Source organism: Triticum dicoccoides, chromosome 5A (genome assembly GCF_002162155.2).
Source record: "Triticum dicoccoides isolate Atlit2015 ecotype Zavitan chromosome 5A, WEW_v2.0, whole genome shotgun sequence".
Classification (NCBI taxonomy): domain Eukaryota; kingdom Viridiplantae; phylum Streptophyta; class Magnoliopsida; order Poales; family Poaceae; genus Triticum; species Triticum dicoccoides.
The window spans coordinates 65,674,399-65,690,776 of NC_041388.1; the positions used below are offsets into that span (position 1 = coordinate 65,674,399).

Sequence of the window (16,378 nt, forward strand, 5' to 3'; positions counted from 1 at the left end):
AAAAACAGAAAATGTGTTTTTTTTTCATTTCCGAAAGGCACGGCCGTGACTCTCGCTAAAGTACAACCGTGCCTCTCGCGGAAGAAAAACCGTGACTTTTGCGAAAGGGAAAAAAACACATTTTTTCGCGCAAATTTTTTTTTCGAAACTTTTTTTTGATCGAAAAGCTAAGAAAGACCGGGAAAAAACCAAAATGTCGAAAAAACCCGAAAAAAAACCATTTAAAAAGCCGAAAACGTGTGCGGAAAAATAAAACAAAATCTGAAGGGAGCGTCCAGAGCGCGACACGTGGCGAATGGCTGAGAGCGCGTCAAGTGGCGCTGATCGTTGCGAGGCTCCCGAAGGAGCGCTCGTTAACTAGTTGTTTCCCAAACAATTATGTTTTTAGAAAAACTAGTAAAATGCCCGTGCGTTGCCACGGGCAATAATACATGTACAAATTATAGACGTGTCCGTCTAATTGAATGACAAAGTTTAGTTGAGGATTATCTAACTTGATGCTGAGATGAAGTAGCGTACATCTGTATACTTTTACTCTGAGTGAAAACATCCCCATCCAGCGACAAATTTGGCAAGTCTATGGCGGATAAGACGGAATCACAAAGCAGTCCATTTTTTGAGTCTTTTGATATTCGTTTTGCTAGAAGGACAACAAATGTTGATACTCATGACTGTGTGTGAGTGGCGCAGAAGCACGTTGGCTGGACCATAGCCCTCATTTTATTTTGCATAGTCTACAAGCTGATAATAAGATGAATGAAATTCGGAGAGGCCGTCTCTGATTGTAAGAACATTATCTTGGTTTGAATGAAGCACACTTTTTTTTTTCTACTAAAGAAACTTAAAGCCAGATACACCCTACAGTTACGAATTATCTAAAAACCTAATGCACATAATAACCTGTAATGTAAAGTATATTTACAAGTCGCATCTGGGCCTCAAATACGATGCACAAATGCTTCATCATCATTTCAGCAAACTACCTTGGAGAGTATATACATCAACTACATTGAAAGTATTATTTTGATTTTACATATCAGAAAAGAGTGAAGAGCAATAAAATCTCGAATTAGTGAGATGTCAAGAAGCTTCCAGGTAGGTGATTTTCTTGGACATGAACCATCTTCCTCTACTCGAGAGAAAACATATCAAAAGACAAGCAGAATTTTCACTTCAGTTCTGGTATTCATGCACTCAAGAATTTACACTTCGGTTCACTGGTCCGGTTTCTCTCGGTAACACATGATAACAAGATGCATGTTAAACACAAATGACTCCATATGACGGAGGTGACCTGCACAAAATAAACATCAGATAATTTAAAAACTATTTCATTATCTAATTTTATCGTGAAATAAAAATATAGCCATATATATAATAAAAGAAATAGAGTGGAAATATAACTGCCAAATTTCTCACCTATGATGTAAGGATCTCTTTATAGACGATGTTCTTCGTGTACATACCAACAGGACTATCAGAGCTCTTGTTTTTGCTGCAAGTTGAACTCTTCTTTTTGCTGTCATCTGAGTTATTTTTCTTATTACCAGCATCAGGAACGGCAAAAATCTTGGCGTTCTTTCTAGCGGTGGGTCTAGATAGTGCAACATACAACTGTCCGTGAGAGAACACCGGCTCGGGCAAGTAAATACCAACATTCGGGATAGTTTGCCCCTGTGCCTTGTTCACCGTCATGGCGAAGCTGAGCCTTATTGGAAATTGCTTCCTCTTGAACTGAAAAGGAAACATCTCATCATCAGAGGGGCAAAGGGGGATCCTTGGCAAGAAGATCCTTTTTCCAGCATGTTGGCCAAGGACAATTTCTGCATCGATGACATTCCTTTGGAACCCTCGAACCACCAGCCTCGTGCCATTGCAAAGTCCATTCGCAGGGTCAATGTTCCTGAGCAATATGACAGGGCAGTTAATCTTGAGCTTCAACACATGCGGGGGCAGCCCATTAGGGGTCAATGTGTTAAGGAATTCTGAAGGATAGTAGTTATGAGGGTTGTCCACCGCACAATCAAAACTATGGTACACCATCTCATCTCCCTGGAATCGACTGGTCATCTTCAGATTAATCCTATCCACGCAATCATTCCGTGTTGACAAGATTGCTCTGGAGGTGATGTAGTCTGGGTCTGACGTGTTAGCACCGAGGCTAGGAAAAGTATTGTCTATTAGTGTATCAAGGTCAGTGTCCTTCCCAGTTGACGACGCACATATCTCGTCTGGAAGACGGACGTCGCCATCTCCATTGGTCTCCTCCTTACCATCACAAATGCGCAGTAGATACTCTGCAAACCATGGGTCACTATGTGCCCTCATATTGCGTACCAACTTAAGGTGGCGCATGGAATCCAAAAGGTAAGACCTAAGTAGCGATGAATTAATTATCTGAGCCCTAGACCCCTTACGGACAACAGGGAGGACCTGTCTGAAATCTCCACCGAACACAACTGTCTTCCCACCGAACGGCAGGTCTGGTCGGCTCGTCACGTCGCGCATACTATTGTCCAACGCCTCCACTGCCTGTCTCTTTGGCATGGAAGCCTCATCCCAAATAATGAGAGAAGCTGACTGTAGGAGCTTGGCAGTCCCGCTCTGTTTAGTGAAGCTACAAAACCCACCATCATCGATGCCTAGTGGTATCTTGAACCGTGAATGAGCTGTTCTCCCTCCGGGCATTATGGAGGCAGCAACACCGGACGTAGCTGTCGCTATAGCAATCTTGTTCTACCCATGTACCATTGCAAGCAGTGCTCTGTACAAAAAAGTCTTTCCGGTGCCTCCAGGTCCATCCACAAAGAACACAGCACCCTCATCACGATCAATAGCAGACATAATTTCATCGTATGCGGCCCTCTGATCTGAATTAAGTGAATCTGATAGATATGTGTCCTCAACATTGAGCTCTATGATGGATTCCTCGAAGATCTCCCTTGTCACACCATATGAAGTGTCATATTCTTCCTGGATATCGGGAAGAGGGAATGACTCTATCTCCTTGCCCATTGATTGTAGCATATTCCTGATATCTATTAGAACCATTTGCTCAACTGCAACTTTGGATGGATTGCTACGACGATAGTCTTCTGACATTGCATGTAGGTGCTTCTCCCAGAGTCCACGCACATCGCTTGGCTCACAGAATATCAGTATCGTTGCAAAGAGCCTCCGTAGAGATGATGGCATCTCATATAATGTGGATTCAGTGAGGGACTCATCCAGTGTGTTGTCTCCTTCGATCAACCCCCTTCTTTCGGCAGCTTCACGAAAGGTTGGTAGGATCTCACCATTAACCGTCCTTAGGTCCTCATAAGAGGTGGCGCCAGTGACATGGTTTAGGAGGACCCGCAGGTAATAGCGTTCCCCCTCGGCAGGATGAGCTGACACAATTCTTCCAATTTGTCCACCTGTATCTCGTACCCTTCTTCTCCAATATTTATTGTTCTGACTTGTCTGCCAGGTGTACCACTCGGGGAAGTCCATGTACAAGATAGAACGAGCATCCTCATGTAACCTGTTTGCCTCAAAGTACTCTGTAAGCATCGACTTCTCAACACCTTCACGGTTAACTACTCATTCAATATTTTGGGCTGCTTGGAATGACACCATGTGCATGTTTGGCAGATGGAGTTGTAGCTGCTTCACAGGTGGCGAGTTCTTACTCAATTCAAATCCATATATCCTCCACAATGCTTCTGGAGGAGTGACCCACCTAGCGTCTCTATACTGTTTGATCTCATCTATGTCTCCATTTTTGTCAGCCTCACTTACAGCAATAGGCGCTCGATCATGGCCCTTGTATATGTACTTGAATAGGTATTTAACGGCCTTTATGCTTCCGCATGCCTCAACATTGATGTGACAATTGAAGTAGCGCAAGAGGTGTGGGTTATATGGGACGACCCACCTATTATCTAGCCATTCCTTTCGAACCATTGCTTTACATCCGTCTTCACGTCGTCTATATAGCGGGTAGGAGTCCTTGCCTTGTAAGGTAGTCGCGTTGAAAGGTCGCGAATAGTGATTCTTGCAAGAAGGACGACCCTTTGTGCAAGGGCATTCACGATTCAAAGCACCACAAGGTCCATGCATCATATGTTTCACGACCAACTTGTACAGCTCTGGGTACTTCTTCTTGTTGGGGAGCTCAGCTGAGATAAGGAGATCATACTGCTCGGGGCAAGTGAGCTTGTATCGGCCCTCCATGATGAGCAGGAAGTGCGCATGAGGCAGGCCCCTCTTCTGGAACTCCACCACATACACATAAGCCCTCACCTTGCCCAAGATATCCTTTTTAAATAGCTTATTCTTGAGTTCCTCCAACTTCGCCCTGAAAACACGGACGATGAGATCTGGACGATCTTGAGGTGTCTGGCCAGGGTAAAGTTTCTTCCTAATCTCATCCCAGTTTGGGTTGCATGTCATCGTGAGGAAGATGTCTGGCTTTCCATACCTCCTAACTAAGGCCATAGCATCCATGTAGCGACGCCTCATGTCTTGTGGACCACCGATAAATGACGTAGCTAGAACTGTGCATTTTCCAATGGAATCTGCCCTACCCTCACCGGCATGTAAGCTATCCACCAAGCCTTGGTACAGGTCCGCCCTTATTTTATCTTGATGACCCCATATGTAGTCCAACCGGGAGTTCTCAATCTTGATGTATGTGTCGACCGTGAACTGCTGGAAAAGACGTTTGCCAAAGAGAATCGGGTTGAATATCCCAGGACGCATCTGGAATTTGTAGCAGTAGTAGTCCCTCACAGACACACATAGCCTACCTCCAGAACCTGCATAGAAAATTGAAAACGATGGTGATGTCGATTGGTAGCACACCTCAAATGGACAGTGATGTAACAACTTATTGCAACACTAACCTGCATCATCATCATCAGCAGCGTTCTCCCTGATTGTGGGATTGGAGGACCTATTGTTAAGGCCACGAGCTAGACGAGCTGCACGAGCTGCCATCACAGTTTCATAGGGCACACCTTCCTTCGGGATATCAGTATGCCACCCAAGTTCACCTCTAGGGAAGAAAAGAGGGTACGACAACACATCATAGCATCCATGGTAGGACTTGATGCCGTATATATCTCTATTCTTCCCTTGTAGGATGACGCTATTGTCGAATTGTCTTCGACGTTCACTACCCTCCACCCACACATCGGCTACTTCTGAAGTGGTCGGTGCGTTATGTGTTCTTTGATCCATCCGCTGGTCAAGGTTAAGTGTTATGCGATAGTCATCAACATCATCAACGTGGCCCATACTCCGGAGGTGTTCAGAGTATGGGTTGCCACGAAGTATGTTGACCAATTGTGTGATTACTTCTTTGTCTTTCTGGCACTGCTCTTTACGGCAACTGCGATATCTATGTTCTAAATTGGGGTCATCATCATAAAAGTAGAGCTCCAAGTGACTACGATCCAATCCATCTTGTTTGCCGAATGACCGTATGTTGTGGTACATTTGGCCATGGGCACGAAATGTATAGATAGGATGCTTTGATATGTTAGTGGTATCACTATCAAGGTGACAATATAGTGAGGTGAATGAGAAGTGGCCATTGAAAAACCTGATATTGTCACGGAAATGCCTGGCATCAGAGTCTGCACTTGTCCATAGCCTCATGAGCTCGGGTGGCGTATCTGGGTTGGCCAGTTTGATCTTCCCCTTCCGGCAGCAAAAACCCTTGGACTCACGCTCAAACTTCTTTGCACAACAGTGTTTGCAGTCCTCCATCGACTTCAGCTTGTGTGTTTCTGTTGGGAGTTTGCTATAAACCATATCATAGGGATCTAGACCGTTTGAAATTGAAGCAGAGTCGTCATCATCGTCAACCTCCTCCATTTCAACATCCTCGTCATTGTCCTCATCTGAAATGTTCAACGCACTGGCAATATGAGTACAAAAAACATGCACATGATATACACGCGACGTCGTGGAACATGATTAAAATATCTATCCCAGCAAACATGTAGCCTTCCTCGCCTTCCGAGTCTTCCTCCAATATGACACCCTCTTCATCACCTATCGGATAATTATTTATGAGGCTCATGTATCCAATAGGTCGTGCACGAATATAAAAAAAGTTTACCATCGTCATTGACTTGTGAGTGTGTTGTATGTTCTTGGATAGTATCGGGAATTGGAGATGTATTTTCTATGAATACAACATAAACGTATAATCAATATGATTATCAATGACTTATCCTAGAATGTCAGAACAATTAAGAGAAAACATTACCATTAGTGACAAGGACAGATTGTGAAGGAAGTTCAAAATCATTGACATCTTCCACAGTCATCGATGGATTTTGATCTAACGATGCATTCATGCCGTCATTGTGTGCTAGATGTATTTCGCCTGGATCACACATTCGCGATGTACCTATTGTTCATACAACATAAAAATTTCAGTGACTAAATCTAGAGAATCAGAATACGAAGTTAAGAACATTACCGTTGTTAATGATGACCGATTGTGGTGGATGTTCAAATCCATTTATGTTGTCTGGGGTAATCGAGTAGTTTTCATCCATCGATGTGGGTCTGTTCTTCCTACCACTTGCATGGAAAGCTTGGTTTCGACGATCCATCAAAGCTTGCCTTTCTCCAGGTGTCACATGTTTTCTCCGTGGTTCAGTACTGACATCCATATCTGGTGTCTCCGCACACGATATATCCTCAGAAGCAGTTTGGATATAAATAGGGGAACCAATGAGCTCGGGAATAGACCAATCATGTGTGACTACGGAACCATCGGGACCAAATAAACTTGCATTTTCGCGAACTATCTTCGGGGTGTAAAATGGGTTCTCCATGGCCAAGGAATCTTGGCTGAGAGTGTTGCGCCTTGATGTGCGGCGAGCGCTCTTTGCATGCTTTTTCTCATGAGTCATACTGGCATACCGCTCCCTATCATTAACACGTTCACTTTCCATCTTCTCTGTTGAAATCACGTGATAAGTGCACAACAACATAAGAGTACTGATTGCGTGATCTCGGCTAATGAACAATTCTGATTGGTGTTGAGTAATTATTACCCGTCGATGATTTTGTCTGTTGATAGGCTTCACGCTTACTTTTTAGCAGTGCATCTTTCTTAATGATATCCATGCGAGCATACCGTTCCCTATCATTAGCAGGTGTACTCTTGATTTTCTCTGTTCAATGACACGAAAGTGGCAACATTGTCGGAGTGCTTGTTTGTTACATGCAACAAATGAACAATTTTGACTGGTTTGATGCAATTTTTACCTGTCGGTGATTTCATTTTTTGATAGGCTTCACGTTGTCTTTTTAATAGCGCTTCTTTCTGATTGCTATCCATGCTCGCATATCGTTCCCTATCTCGTTGCCTCCTTCGCTCTTTGGGATCTATGGGTTGTGGATGAATATGGGATGATGTGGGACTAACAGTATTGCAAGTGTTGAAGCCAATAATATCTACAGAATAGAGAATCATCACATATGTAGAACAATGAGTAATTAATAATTAGCATAGCAAGATTTATTGGTTGTCTATATACCATTCTGGTGGTTCTGTTCGTTTAGAACCGGCAAATCAATCAATTGCCTCCGGTATGTGTCATTTCTGCTGAGCCAGTCATTATCTTCAAGAGGAACCATATTTTCCTTGTTGCAAGAACTGTCTTCTTGTTCTAACCATGGCACGTCAGGTATAGTTGCTTAGAAACATGGAACAACGCAATTGCTATATTTGCAAGTAATAATATGCCTACTATTAAGCACCTTTAACAACTGACGTATCTTGACTTGATTGTGTCTCTTGGGAATGAACCAATAGTCGAGCTTTCTTTTGTTGATAGGCTTCACGACGCTTTTTAAGTAGCTCATCTTTTTTCTCTGCATCCATCTGAGCATATCGTTCCCTAGCATGTTGCCGCTTGCGCTCTTTCGCATCTATAGGTTCCCCTCCATTATTAATATCGATGTCACCTAAAAAATAGAATAATAATTTAGTTATTTCTTGTGCATCAGATTGTACAATTAGACAACATTAGATCATTAAATATTACTTTGGTTCGTAGAGTTCGACATGTCTTTGAAGGGAGTACGATCACTCGATCGTGTCGGAGACTTCATCTGCAAGGAAGATAGTGTCAAAAAAGTTTCTATTACGTGGCCACCGTGGTAAGATTGTAGAGTGCACGCTTATTCTACCTCATTACAATTCATATTCGACTTATGCACTCCTGCTTATTATACTAAGAATTAAAATCACTAATGATGATGATTTAAAAATTATTCATACAGTGAAATTCAGTTGACATTACCTCAAGAGCATAATAAATTATAATTTGTTGATGTAAATTAAAATGATGCATATTTTATATCCATAAAATTAATAGCACATGGTACTACAAATATCTTGCATTCTCTTGAGTCACAAGATTTCATCAGACTCTTTTTTTAGGATCGTTTACCGTACATTAGATATTGTCCACATGAGAAAATGTAAGAAATGGAGGCATCGTTGTACAAGAGAAAAACACAGCGTCGTATAACATTTGGCCCACCCACAAGAACTAATCTGGTCAACGGCCTATTACATCAAGTGCCACCACATCCATTCTAAATTGGCCCAACTTGGGCCTGCCAGCACCGCTGTGCCACTATGCGCACCGTCCGATCCTCTGGACGGCACAGATCAACAACACGATCACAAAATCAGCACCGGTGGAAACCCTACCAAAATTATCCTCCAATTTTCGCCGTCATTCACGGAAAGGAAGGAGATAGCGGCTGCGTCGGCGCCGAATTCCTTGCCGGCGTGGCCGCGCCTCCAATTCGGGATGCTCGACGGCGATGCCGCGTCCGGCGTCGATCTACCCCGCTGTGCTCGTTGAGGATGTGGTGCTGCCGTCCTTGAAGGCAGACGTCCTGGCCATGGTGATGGGGGCTGCGTGGGCCGTCGCCATTGATGGCAGGCGCGGTGGCCGCGAAACGGCGGCTGCGCGCGGTACGGTGACGGCGGCCCGGGAGACGGCGGCTGAGCGGTTTCTGTGTGCTGGAGTTTGCTCCGGCGGCGTGGAGCAGCAACCGGCGCATCGCAAAGGGATGGAGGCCCCCTTTTCCCAGCCAGTCACCGATTATACGTGGGTACGTGTATTTCTGCAACCTCACGTATTAGTCTGAAGCATACTATTCTATTATGCAGCTTATGCTCGAAGCCCAAATAGTAAACAGGATGCGCTTTGCATAGAGTCGATGCTCACAAACATGGGGCTAATTATACATGGTAAACATAAATAAACCATAGGTCTTACCGAACCAAATTAGATAGGAGTCTGCGTGCGTTTATCTTAGCGGCGTGGCACCCGGGTTGATAGTCGAGCTGATTGAATTGGAGGCGGGGAAAGATCAGCAGGAAACCAATGCCACGAAGAGTGCGTGAGGTTCGTATGCCAAGTTATCCAACATTGTTTGCGTGGAATCAGACTTATATGCAACCATGGATAGGAAAGAGATCCTGTATTAATTAATTAGAGTTAATGCGCATTATTACACAAGGAATTAGTGGGGAAACAAAAAATGGAAAGAACATAGATATAGCAGTTGACCCCGGACAGAATCTCATCTGTCATTGATTTCTTTCATCCAGCTGGATTTATAATGATGACAACACGCATAAAAATAGATCCTTGTGAAGCTGTTTTAGAGGCGACGAACACAAAGTGGCTGTGCGAACATAATAACATTGGAACATCATTATAGAGCATCGAAGTGAATTTTGCATCAGACTTGAACCCTCCTCATTCGTTGAACATGAACATGGCTCATTCGTTGAACAATCAAGCTGGCCCGGTTCTGCAAGGACCCTAGAGCATCTCCTAGTGCCGCACGGCAGGCTGCCAGCTCGTAGGACTGCTGGTTGTCTGGTTAGAAGACAAGCTGGCTCATGTGTGTCGTTTTCAAGAACCCTACAAAATAGGTTTAATTAAACAACATACAATACATATTTTTATATAAGATGGTCGTGTTAGACGTTCTTCGATTACACAAGCACTCACGTTGTGCTCTGTTGACCTCAAGCAGTATGGCACCTAAAGTCCAAAGCCCCTGCTTTGCTAGTCCCCACCGCATCAAGTGGCGTGACACATGCTGGTCCCAGACGCGTAGGTAGATAAACTCCCTCCTGGTTGAGCAATAAAATGTTAGCCCACTGCCAATAAAATGTACTAAACATTAAGCAGAGTTCTTACCAAGTGTTCATTAGGACCACATGTAGGTATGGCATGGTACGGTCGTCTGACCTGTGTAACATTATTTTGCTGACATGCATCACTATGCCAAGGACATATGGGAAAAAATCATGTGAATTTGTTAAGAACTCTGGCTCAACTACATGTCAGCAAAATTCATTGTGAAATGATACAAAGCACCTGCAAGCATCCTGCTTCTGAGGCTGTAGACATCTATAAAATCAATGAATCGTGGCGGCAACGAAGGGGTGTTAATGCTGGCCCTGGCAAGAAGTATTTCAGTGCGCGAGTGGAGGACGATGTAAAAGTCACATGGCACCGACAATGCAACTGGCAGATGCATAGCTACTGGTTCAAAACCAACTTTTTTGAATAAGTATACTGAGCCGGCACGTAGGTTGTCGCTGAAGCGATATGCGATCGGTTGAAATGGATCAAATGCAATTGCATCCATTTTGACCCCCTGGAAATTTATTGCATACATTAGCAGTATTATCAGCAGATCACTTGATAGCATATCTTCTTTGAATACTTACAGTTTGGTCGATGAGGATGGCGTGAAAGATGGCTGCTCCACTCCGGGTATGTTTGATGCGAGCATACAAAACCTTTGCTGTTGCGTCCAACCTATACTGTATATATGTAGGTTTTCTATTTCGCTGAACCTTACATGTCTGCAATTGGTTGACAAAGAGAACAATTCTGTATATTTACTTATGCAAATAACTAAAAGCAGGAATGGATAAAATGTTGCCTGGCGATCGGCGGGGGAGGGCCAGTGGGAGCGGGAACGAAGTTCACAGGCCAGGACGGCCCATCCTGGGTCCCATCGCCATGAGTGCCAAGACCCGATTTCTCTTCAACATGACTCATGGTTCAGAACGCAGAATGATTTTTATAGCATGGTATATGGCGGGAAATAGAAGTGCTGGAATTTGTATTAGCGCCAGTTAAAAGGACGTATTTTAACTGATTTGACTATTTTCATTTTCATTGGCACCAAGTAAAACCATGGTGATAGAAGAAAGGAAGTGACTGAAAGAAGGAAGGAGATTGATTGCCGTTTGATTGAAAGAAGGAAGGAGATTGATCACCGTCATGAATGAATTAATTGCCATGCATGAATTGATTGCGTTTGGATTGATTGTTGATTGATTGCGCTTGGTTGCAAAGAAAATCGGCTGTGGGAGAAAACCGTTGGAGGGAGGGAAAAAAATCGCTCGAGGGGAGGGGGGATCGTACGAAGGGGTTGGACGAAGAGGGGGAACGTAAGAGGGGAAACGGAACCTTACGTTTCTTTTAGGTAGTAGAGATAGGGGATTCCTCCATCGATGCAGTTTTTCGTACATGGCTTCTGTGCGTTGGTTCTTCAGGTGCAACCAAATGGTTATGTGCAACCGGTGACATTTGAGACTGGCCTGTTCGGCGAGAGGAGAAAGTGTCTATTGTCAAACTTGTTCTTAACATGTTACATTTGGGTTGGATTAGATTAGATAGCTCTATTGTCTTCTTGGCTCTGTAATATATAGCTGCAAGTATTTGGATATGGATAATCCGTAGATGGTCGTGATGTTGTGTTTGGTTGATTTCGTTCGGTTCGAGGATGTTTGAAGTTAGTATGGCGTGTGTTTTTGTTAGGATAGCTGGAAGGTTGCGTTGGGCTGAAATCCGGGGTAGGGCGTCCCCTTGATGCGAATGATTATGTGCCACTTGTCAGTTTCATGAGATATGAAATTGGGGGCATGATGCTCCCTTTCTAGAACAATAATAATATAGCTCTAATGTGCTGTTTGTATTTATTTTTGTTTGTTTGTTGTGAGCAGCGATGGAGGAACAGGCCCATTGGCAAATTGGAGGCATGGTATTCCTTTTCATTCATTTGGTCGTTTCGGATCACCTATATTCAACCAAAGCGGTCATCTTGTTGGGATATCTTATCAAGATTACGAGGCATGGTCCGTGATGTTCCTGCAACAAGCTGTCCTTAGGGAAGCAGAGATCAGCAGGTACTATGTGATCCACCATTTGTGTACATTAATATATATAGTGTTGCAATGTGTTGTACCACTTACCCACAATACTGAAATTCAAATTGGTTGCTATGGCCATGCCTTCAACGGTTTCATGTACATAATCTGCACTCTATACCTAGTTATAGTACTATAGATTAATTCTACTATTGGTTCCAATAAATGTGGCAACAGCTTTTGCTTACATCTTTCCTTATTTTCTTTTCTGTAGTGCATTGGGTAGTGTTTCGTATGTACTGAACGGAAACCCAATTCCCCGTGAAGTCCCAATTCTGCCCAAAGGACCAGTCCCGCCCGTCTAGGAGCAGCAGGCTGTAAGTACTACTTGAACAAATTTTCAATGTACAGTTTTCTTTTCGGGTGACAATCTTAATGCATGTAGTGTTTGATAGGGGAAAACTTTACTTGTTACAGTTTGTTACTTGTTGCAACCGATCCTTAATCCCAAGAGTTGACTACTGTGCAGTGCAGGAGATAGCGCCTCATGCCTTCACCTTAACAGCAGATGGAAAATATCAGAGTACATCCACAGGCAGCTGCATACACGGTGGAGTTGACTGTTGTTGCAGCCTAGTGTAGGTTTCAGTTTGGTTGCTATTATTAAACTAACCATCTGACTTGTTATCGCAGCCTAGTGTGCTTGTTGATTTAGTTTCTGTCTTGAACTGCCATGACTTATTTGCAGCCTAGCGTAGTTTTCGATTTATTCTCTTTGTTGAAATGTAATCTGATTTGCTGTGGTAGCTTAATGAACTTGTGGATTTAGTTTCTGTTGTGAAAGCTATCATGTGGCTGGAATCACTTTTATCCTTGGAGCCCCAGAGCTTAGAGGAATCATTTGTGTTACGATTGAGTTGTTGGGTGTTCGCCCATTTTGTCAGGTGATGTGAAATTGGAAGTTCTCTTATCGATTATGTTAGAGATAATATTTGAGAGTTAGAGATAACTATGTATTTAGAGATAAAATAGGTTTACACAACCTTGCCTTGTACTCCAAGCCTACCCCTCTCTCATGTACTCTATATATACCCTACACAAGGGCCACATCAATACAATGAATATTGTAGGTTCTATATTTTCTATATGGTATCAGAGCGGCTTGTCCAACGACGCCGATTCTAGGACCTTTCCCCACTTTCGCAGCACGCCGTCCCCGGGGAGATCCATCTCCTCTCCCCGTGGACGCGGCACCTGATCGATCAAATATTAGATCGGTTTTTTAGATTAGCTTAGCTACAAATTTCGAATTCCAATCTAGGTTTAATTTTCTCAGCCACCAATAAATCCACCAACCCTCAAAATCCGGTGAAAATCAATGCAAAATACGGCATCCAGAACTCCAACGACTCGCGCGAGATCCGGCGTTTCTGGCGCAGCAACGTGCGTACACGACGGCGCATCACCACGGCAACAGATCGGCATCTCAGCTGCCTCGGCAGTACGCGTGTACGACTCCACGGTTCGGGCAGCATCTACATCTACATCATCCATGATCCAGCCGGCCAGCGCGATCTTCGTCGACCCCACAACCCGCATGCTCGCCGGCAGCAGCTTCGCATGCATGCGCTGTCAAACAGCAGCCGCTCCGGCGGCACATGTACTCCAGCACGGCTGGATGCAAGGTATGAACGTGCATGTCTTTTAGCCATGTGCCCTATATCCGGTACGTACTACACGTACGGCCTTTGGCAGTGCATGCAAGCTTCACCGAGCCCCTGTGTCTCGGATCACGGGAGGGCGCTTCGCCGGCATCAGCCACCAACGCACTGAGCGACCTACACCGAGCTGCTGCATCGAGCGATCTGCATCGACCCTTGCCACATCATCGAGCCGACCGACTACACCGACCGATTTGCACTGCATCAAGGGGAACTACACCAGGCCGAACCACTTCATCAAGCTAATTACGAGTCAAGATCATCGTCGAGTACATCTACAAGAAGCAATCACGACATGCATCATTCACACGCCAGGCCGGTGTGCAACCAGATGCGATTCTTCATCGACTTCACCTACTCGGCACGACATCGACACTTCGCCGCCACAGGGACGCCTTCAAGCGACGCATCATCATCGACATGTCGTTGCAACATCATCACTGACACTTCATCGCCAAGGTCTTCATCAATGTGGTCTTCACCAACATCATCGTCGACACACCACCGCCGCCTTGTCCACAAGATGGACAACTAGCGTCCTCTGACAGATTTTTCTGCAAGACGCAACCACGACGACGGCATCGACCGCGTCATCCACAACAATACGGCTGCATCGACACGGCGTCACTATAGTGACGACCCCTACACGGCAACACGGTTATGGCAAAACCGACGTGTGCTCGATGGGCTTCCTCCGGTCTTGGCAAAACCGGTGGACTCATCGCCGACGACACCCTCTGACATCTGCAGGGTGTATCGTCCACGTCTGCAGCTCCGTCGTAGCGCATTTTTTTTGCGCCTCCGGCTTTGTGCGGCTTCATCATCCACGACGACTACTACATCGACCATGACTACTACGACCATGGATACATCACGATCGGTGATCTCGACATCGACCACATGACTACGTCTATAGCAACACATCGACAACAACTCCAGTCAACAGCGTCCGTGTCGTCACCAGCATCCACGCCACTCCCGCTGTGACTGCGGGAGGGAAGAGAGGAGAAGATAGGGAAGGCACTAGAAGGGGACGCAGTCACCGCCCTAGGTGCAGACCCATTAGGCATTAGAGACGCAGTTGATGATGGCGCAACAGAGAAGACGACAGAAGCAGAAGAGTTTAATTTCAGTCGCCATCGTTCGTTTCACTCCCGCTACGACTGAGGGGGAATACTAAAGATAATATTTGAGAGTTAGAGATAACTATGTATTTAGAGATAAAATAGGTTTACACAACCTTGCCTTGTACTCCAAGCCTACCCCTCTCTCATGTACTCTATATATACCCTACACAAGGGTCACATCAATACAATGAATATTGTAGATTCTATATTTTCTATAGATTAAACTGTCGAAGGCTAATTGTTGCCGATGACACAAACAAACCAAATATTGCAAAAGAACAATTTCTACTAGTACTTTGTTCGTAGTCTATTTATAGTTCTTTTTCCTATTTTCTTTTCTTTTTTGTCTTTCAAAGTAGTTTTGCTCTGAAGTTTTAAGTTTTCATGGATGTACATCTTTGTTGTCGAACGATTGAACATTTCAGTTTTTCATGGCACATATTTAAAAACTAATGTCTAGGAGATGATAATTTTGAATATATGTTCTGGTGGTTTGTGGGATTCGTTGCGTGCTTCATGTGAAATGGACTTGTTTTTCAGACAATGGAAATTTTGTGGCGTTCTAAAAATTATAGGTTGGTACATGAGAAAAATAACGCCACACTAACTCACAGTTACAGATTGTTCATGTTTGCAGGTATGTTTGGATATCAACTAAAAAAAAGGGTATGTTTGGATACGATTTAGAGAAAAATGTTACCAAGCAGCGAGGAAATCAGCATGCAGAATATTTTATGACCACGTGCAATAAGAAAATAATTTTAATCAAATCCATCCTAAACTGGTTGTACGTGGACAAGATAACATTTATCTGATCTTATGACTATCTTGGGATGATAATGGCACTGGGTGACAGTACCTTCAAGACCACCACTCATGTATCTGCTACATTCTCTTTCTACAAATGCTTAGGCAATCTATCATTCCTTCAGAAAATTGCAGCAAGACATATCTGCCGTATAAGGCTGTAACTTCATAGTGGACAAAGAACAATACTCCTTGCTTGCCACGTTAGAAACAATTCCAAGTAAATCACCACGACTTCTCAACATTACTCCCTGCTTTTAACTTAGTATTTAAACCATCGACAGTTCCTGAAACTCTTTGCGAGCCTCCTTCGACCAAGCGAACAAGAGAATCACACTTATACAGCACAAGCACGGCGAAGAGAAGATGCAGCACTTTATATTATCCGGAATATAAAGTGTCTCGCACATGAAGTATTCTCCGGAAGACGGATGCACAACTCTGCTGCCAGCGGCCTCACAAAAGAAACAACGACCTGTTAGACCATTTCCGAAAAAGGTTTTCGCCCCGCTTTA

The 16,378-nt window shown here is 44.1% G+C and overlaps 1 long non-coding RNA gene across 3 annotated transcripts; it reads left to right on the forward strand.

Moving 5' to 3' along the window:
- Positions 1 to 8,719: 8,719 nt before the first annotated feature.
- On the forward strand, positions 8,720 to 13,076 carry LOC119299334. Of its 3 annotated transcripts, XR_005146152.1 has the most exons (6): positions 8,721 to 9,138; positions 10,780 to 10,883; positions 10,978 to 11,146; positions 12,065 to 12,247; positions 12,483 to 12,585; positions 12,738 to 13,076. It is a non-coding gene; the product is annotated as an uncharacterized LOC119299334 (long non-coding RNA). The 3 variants fall into 3 exon arrangements; XR_005146151.1 differs by having other exon boundaries at positions 8,720 to 9,138; positions 10,978 to 12,247; XR_005146153.1 differs by having other exon boundaries at positions 8,720 to 9,138; positions 10,780 to 10,823; positions 10,978 to 12,247.
- Positions 13,077 to 16,378: the final 3,302 nt, after the last annotated feature.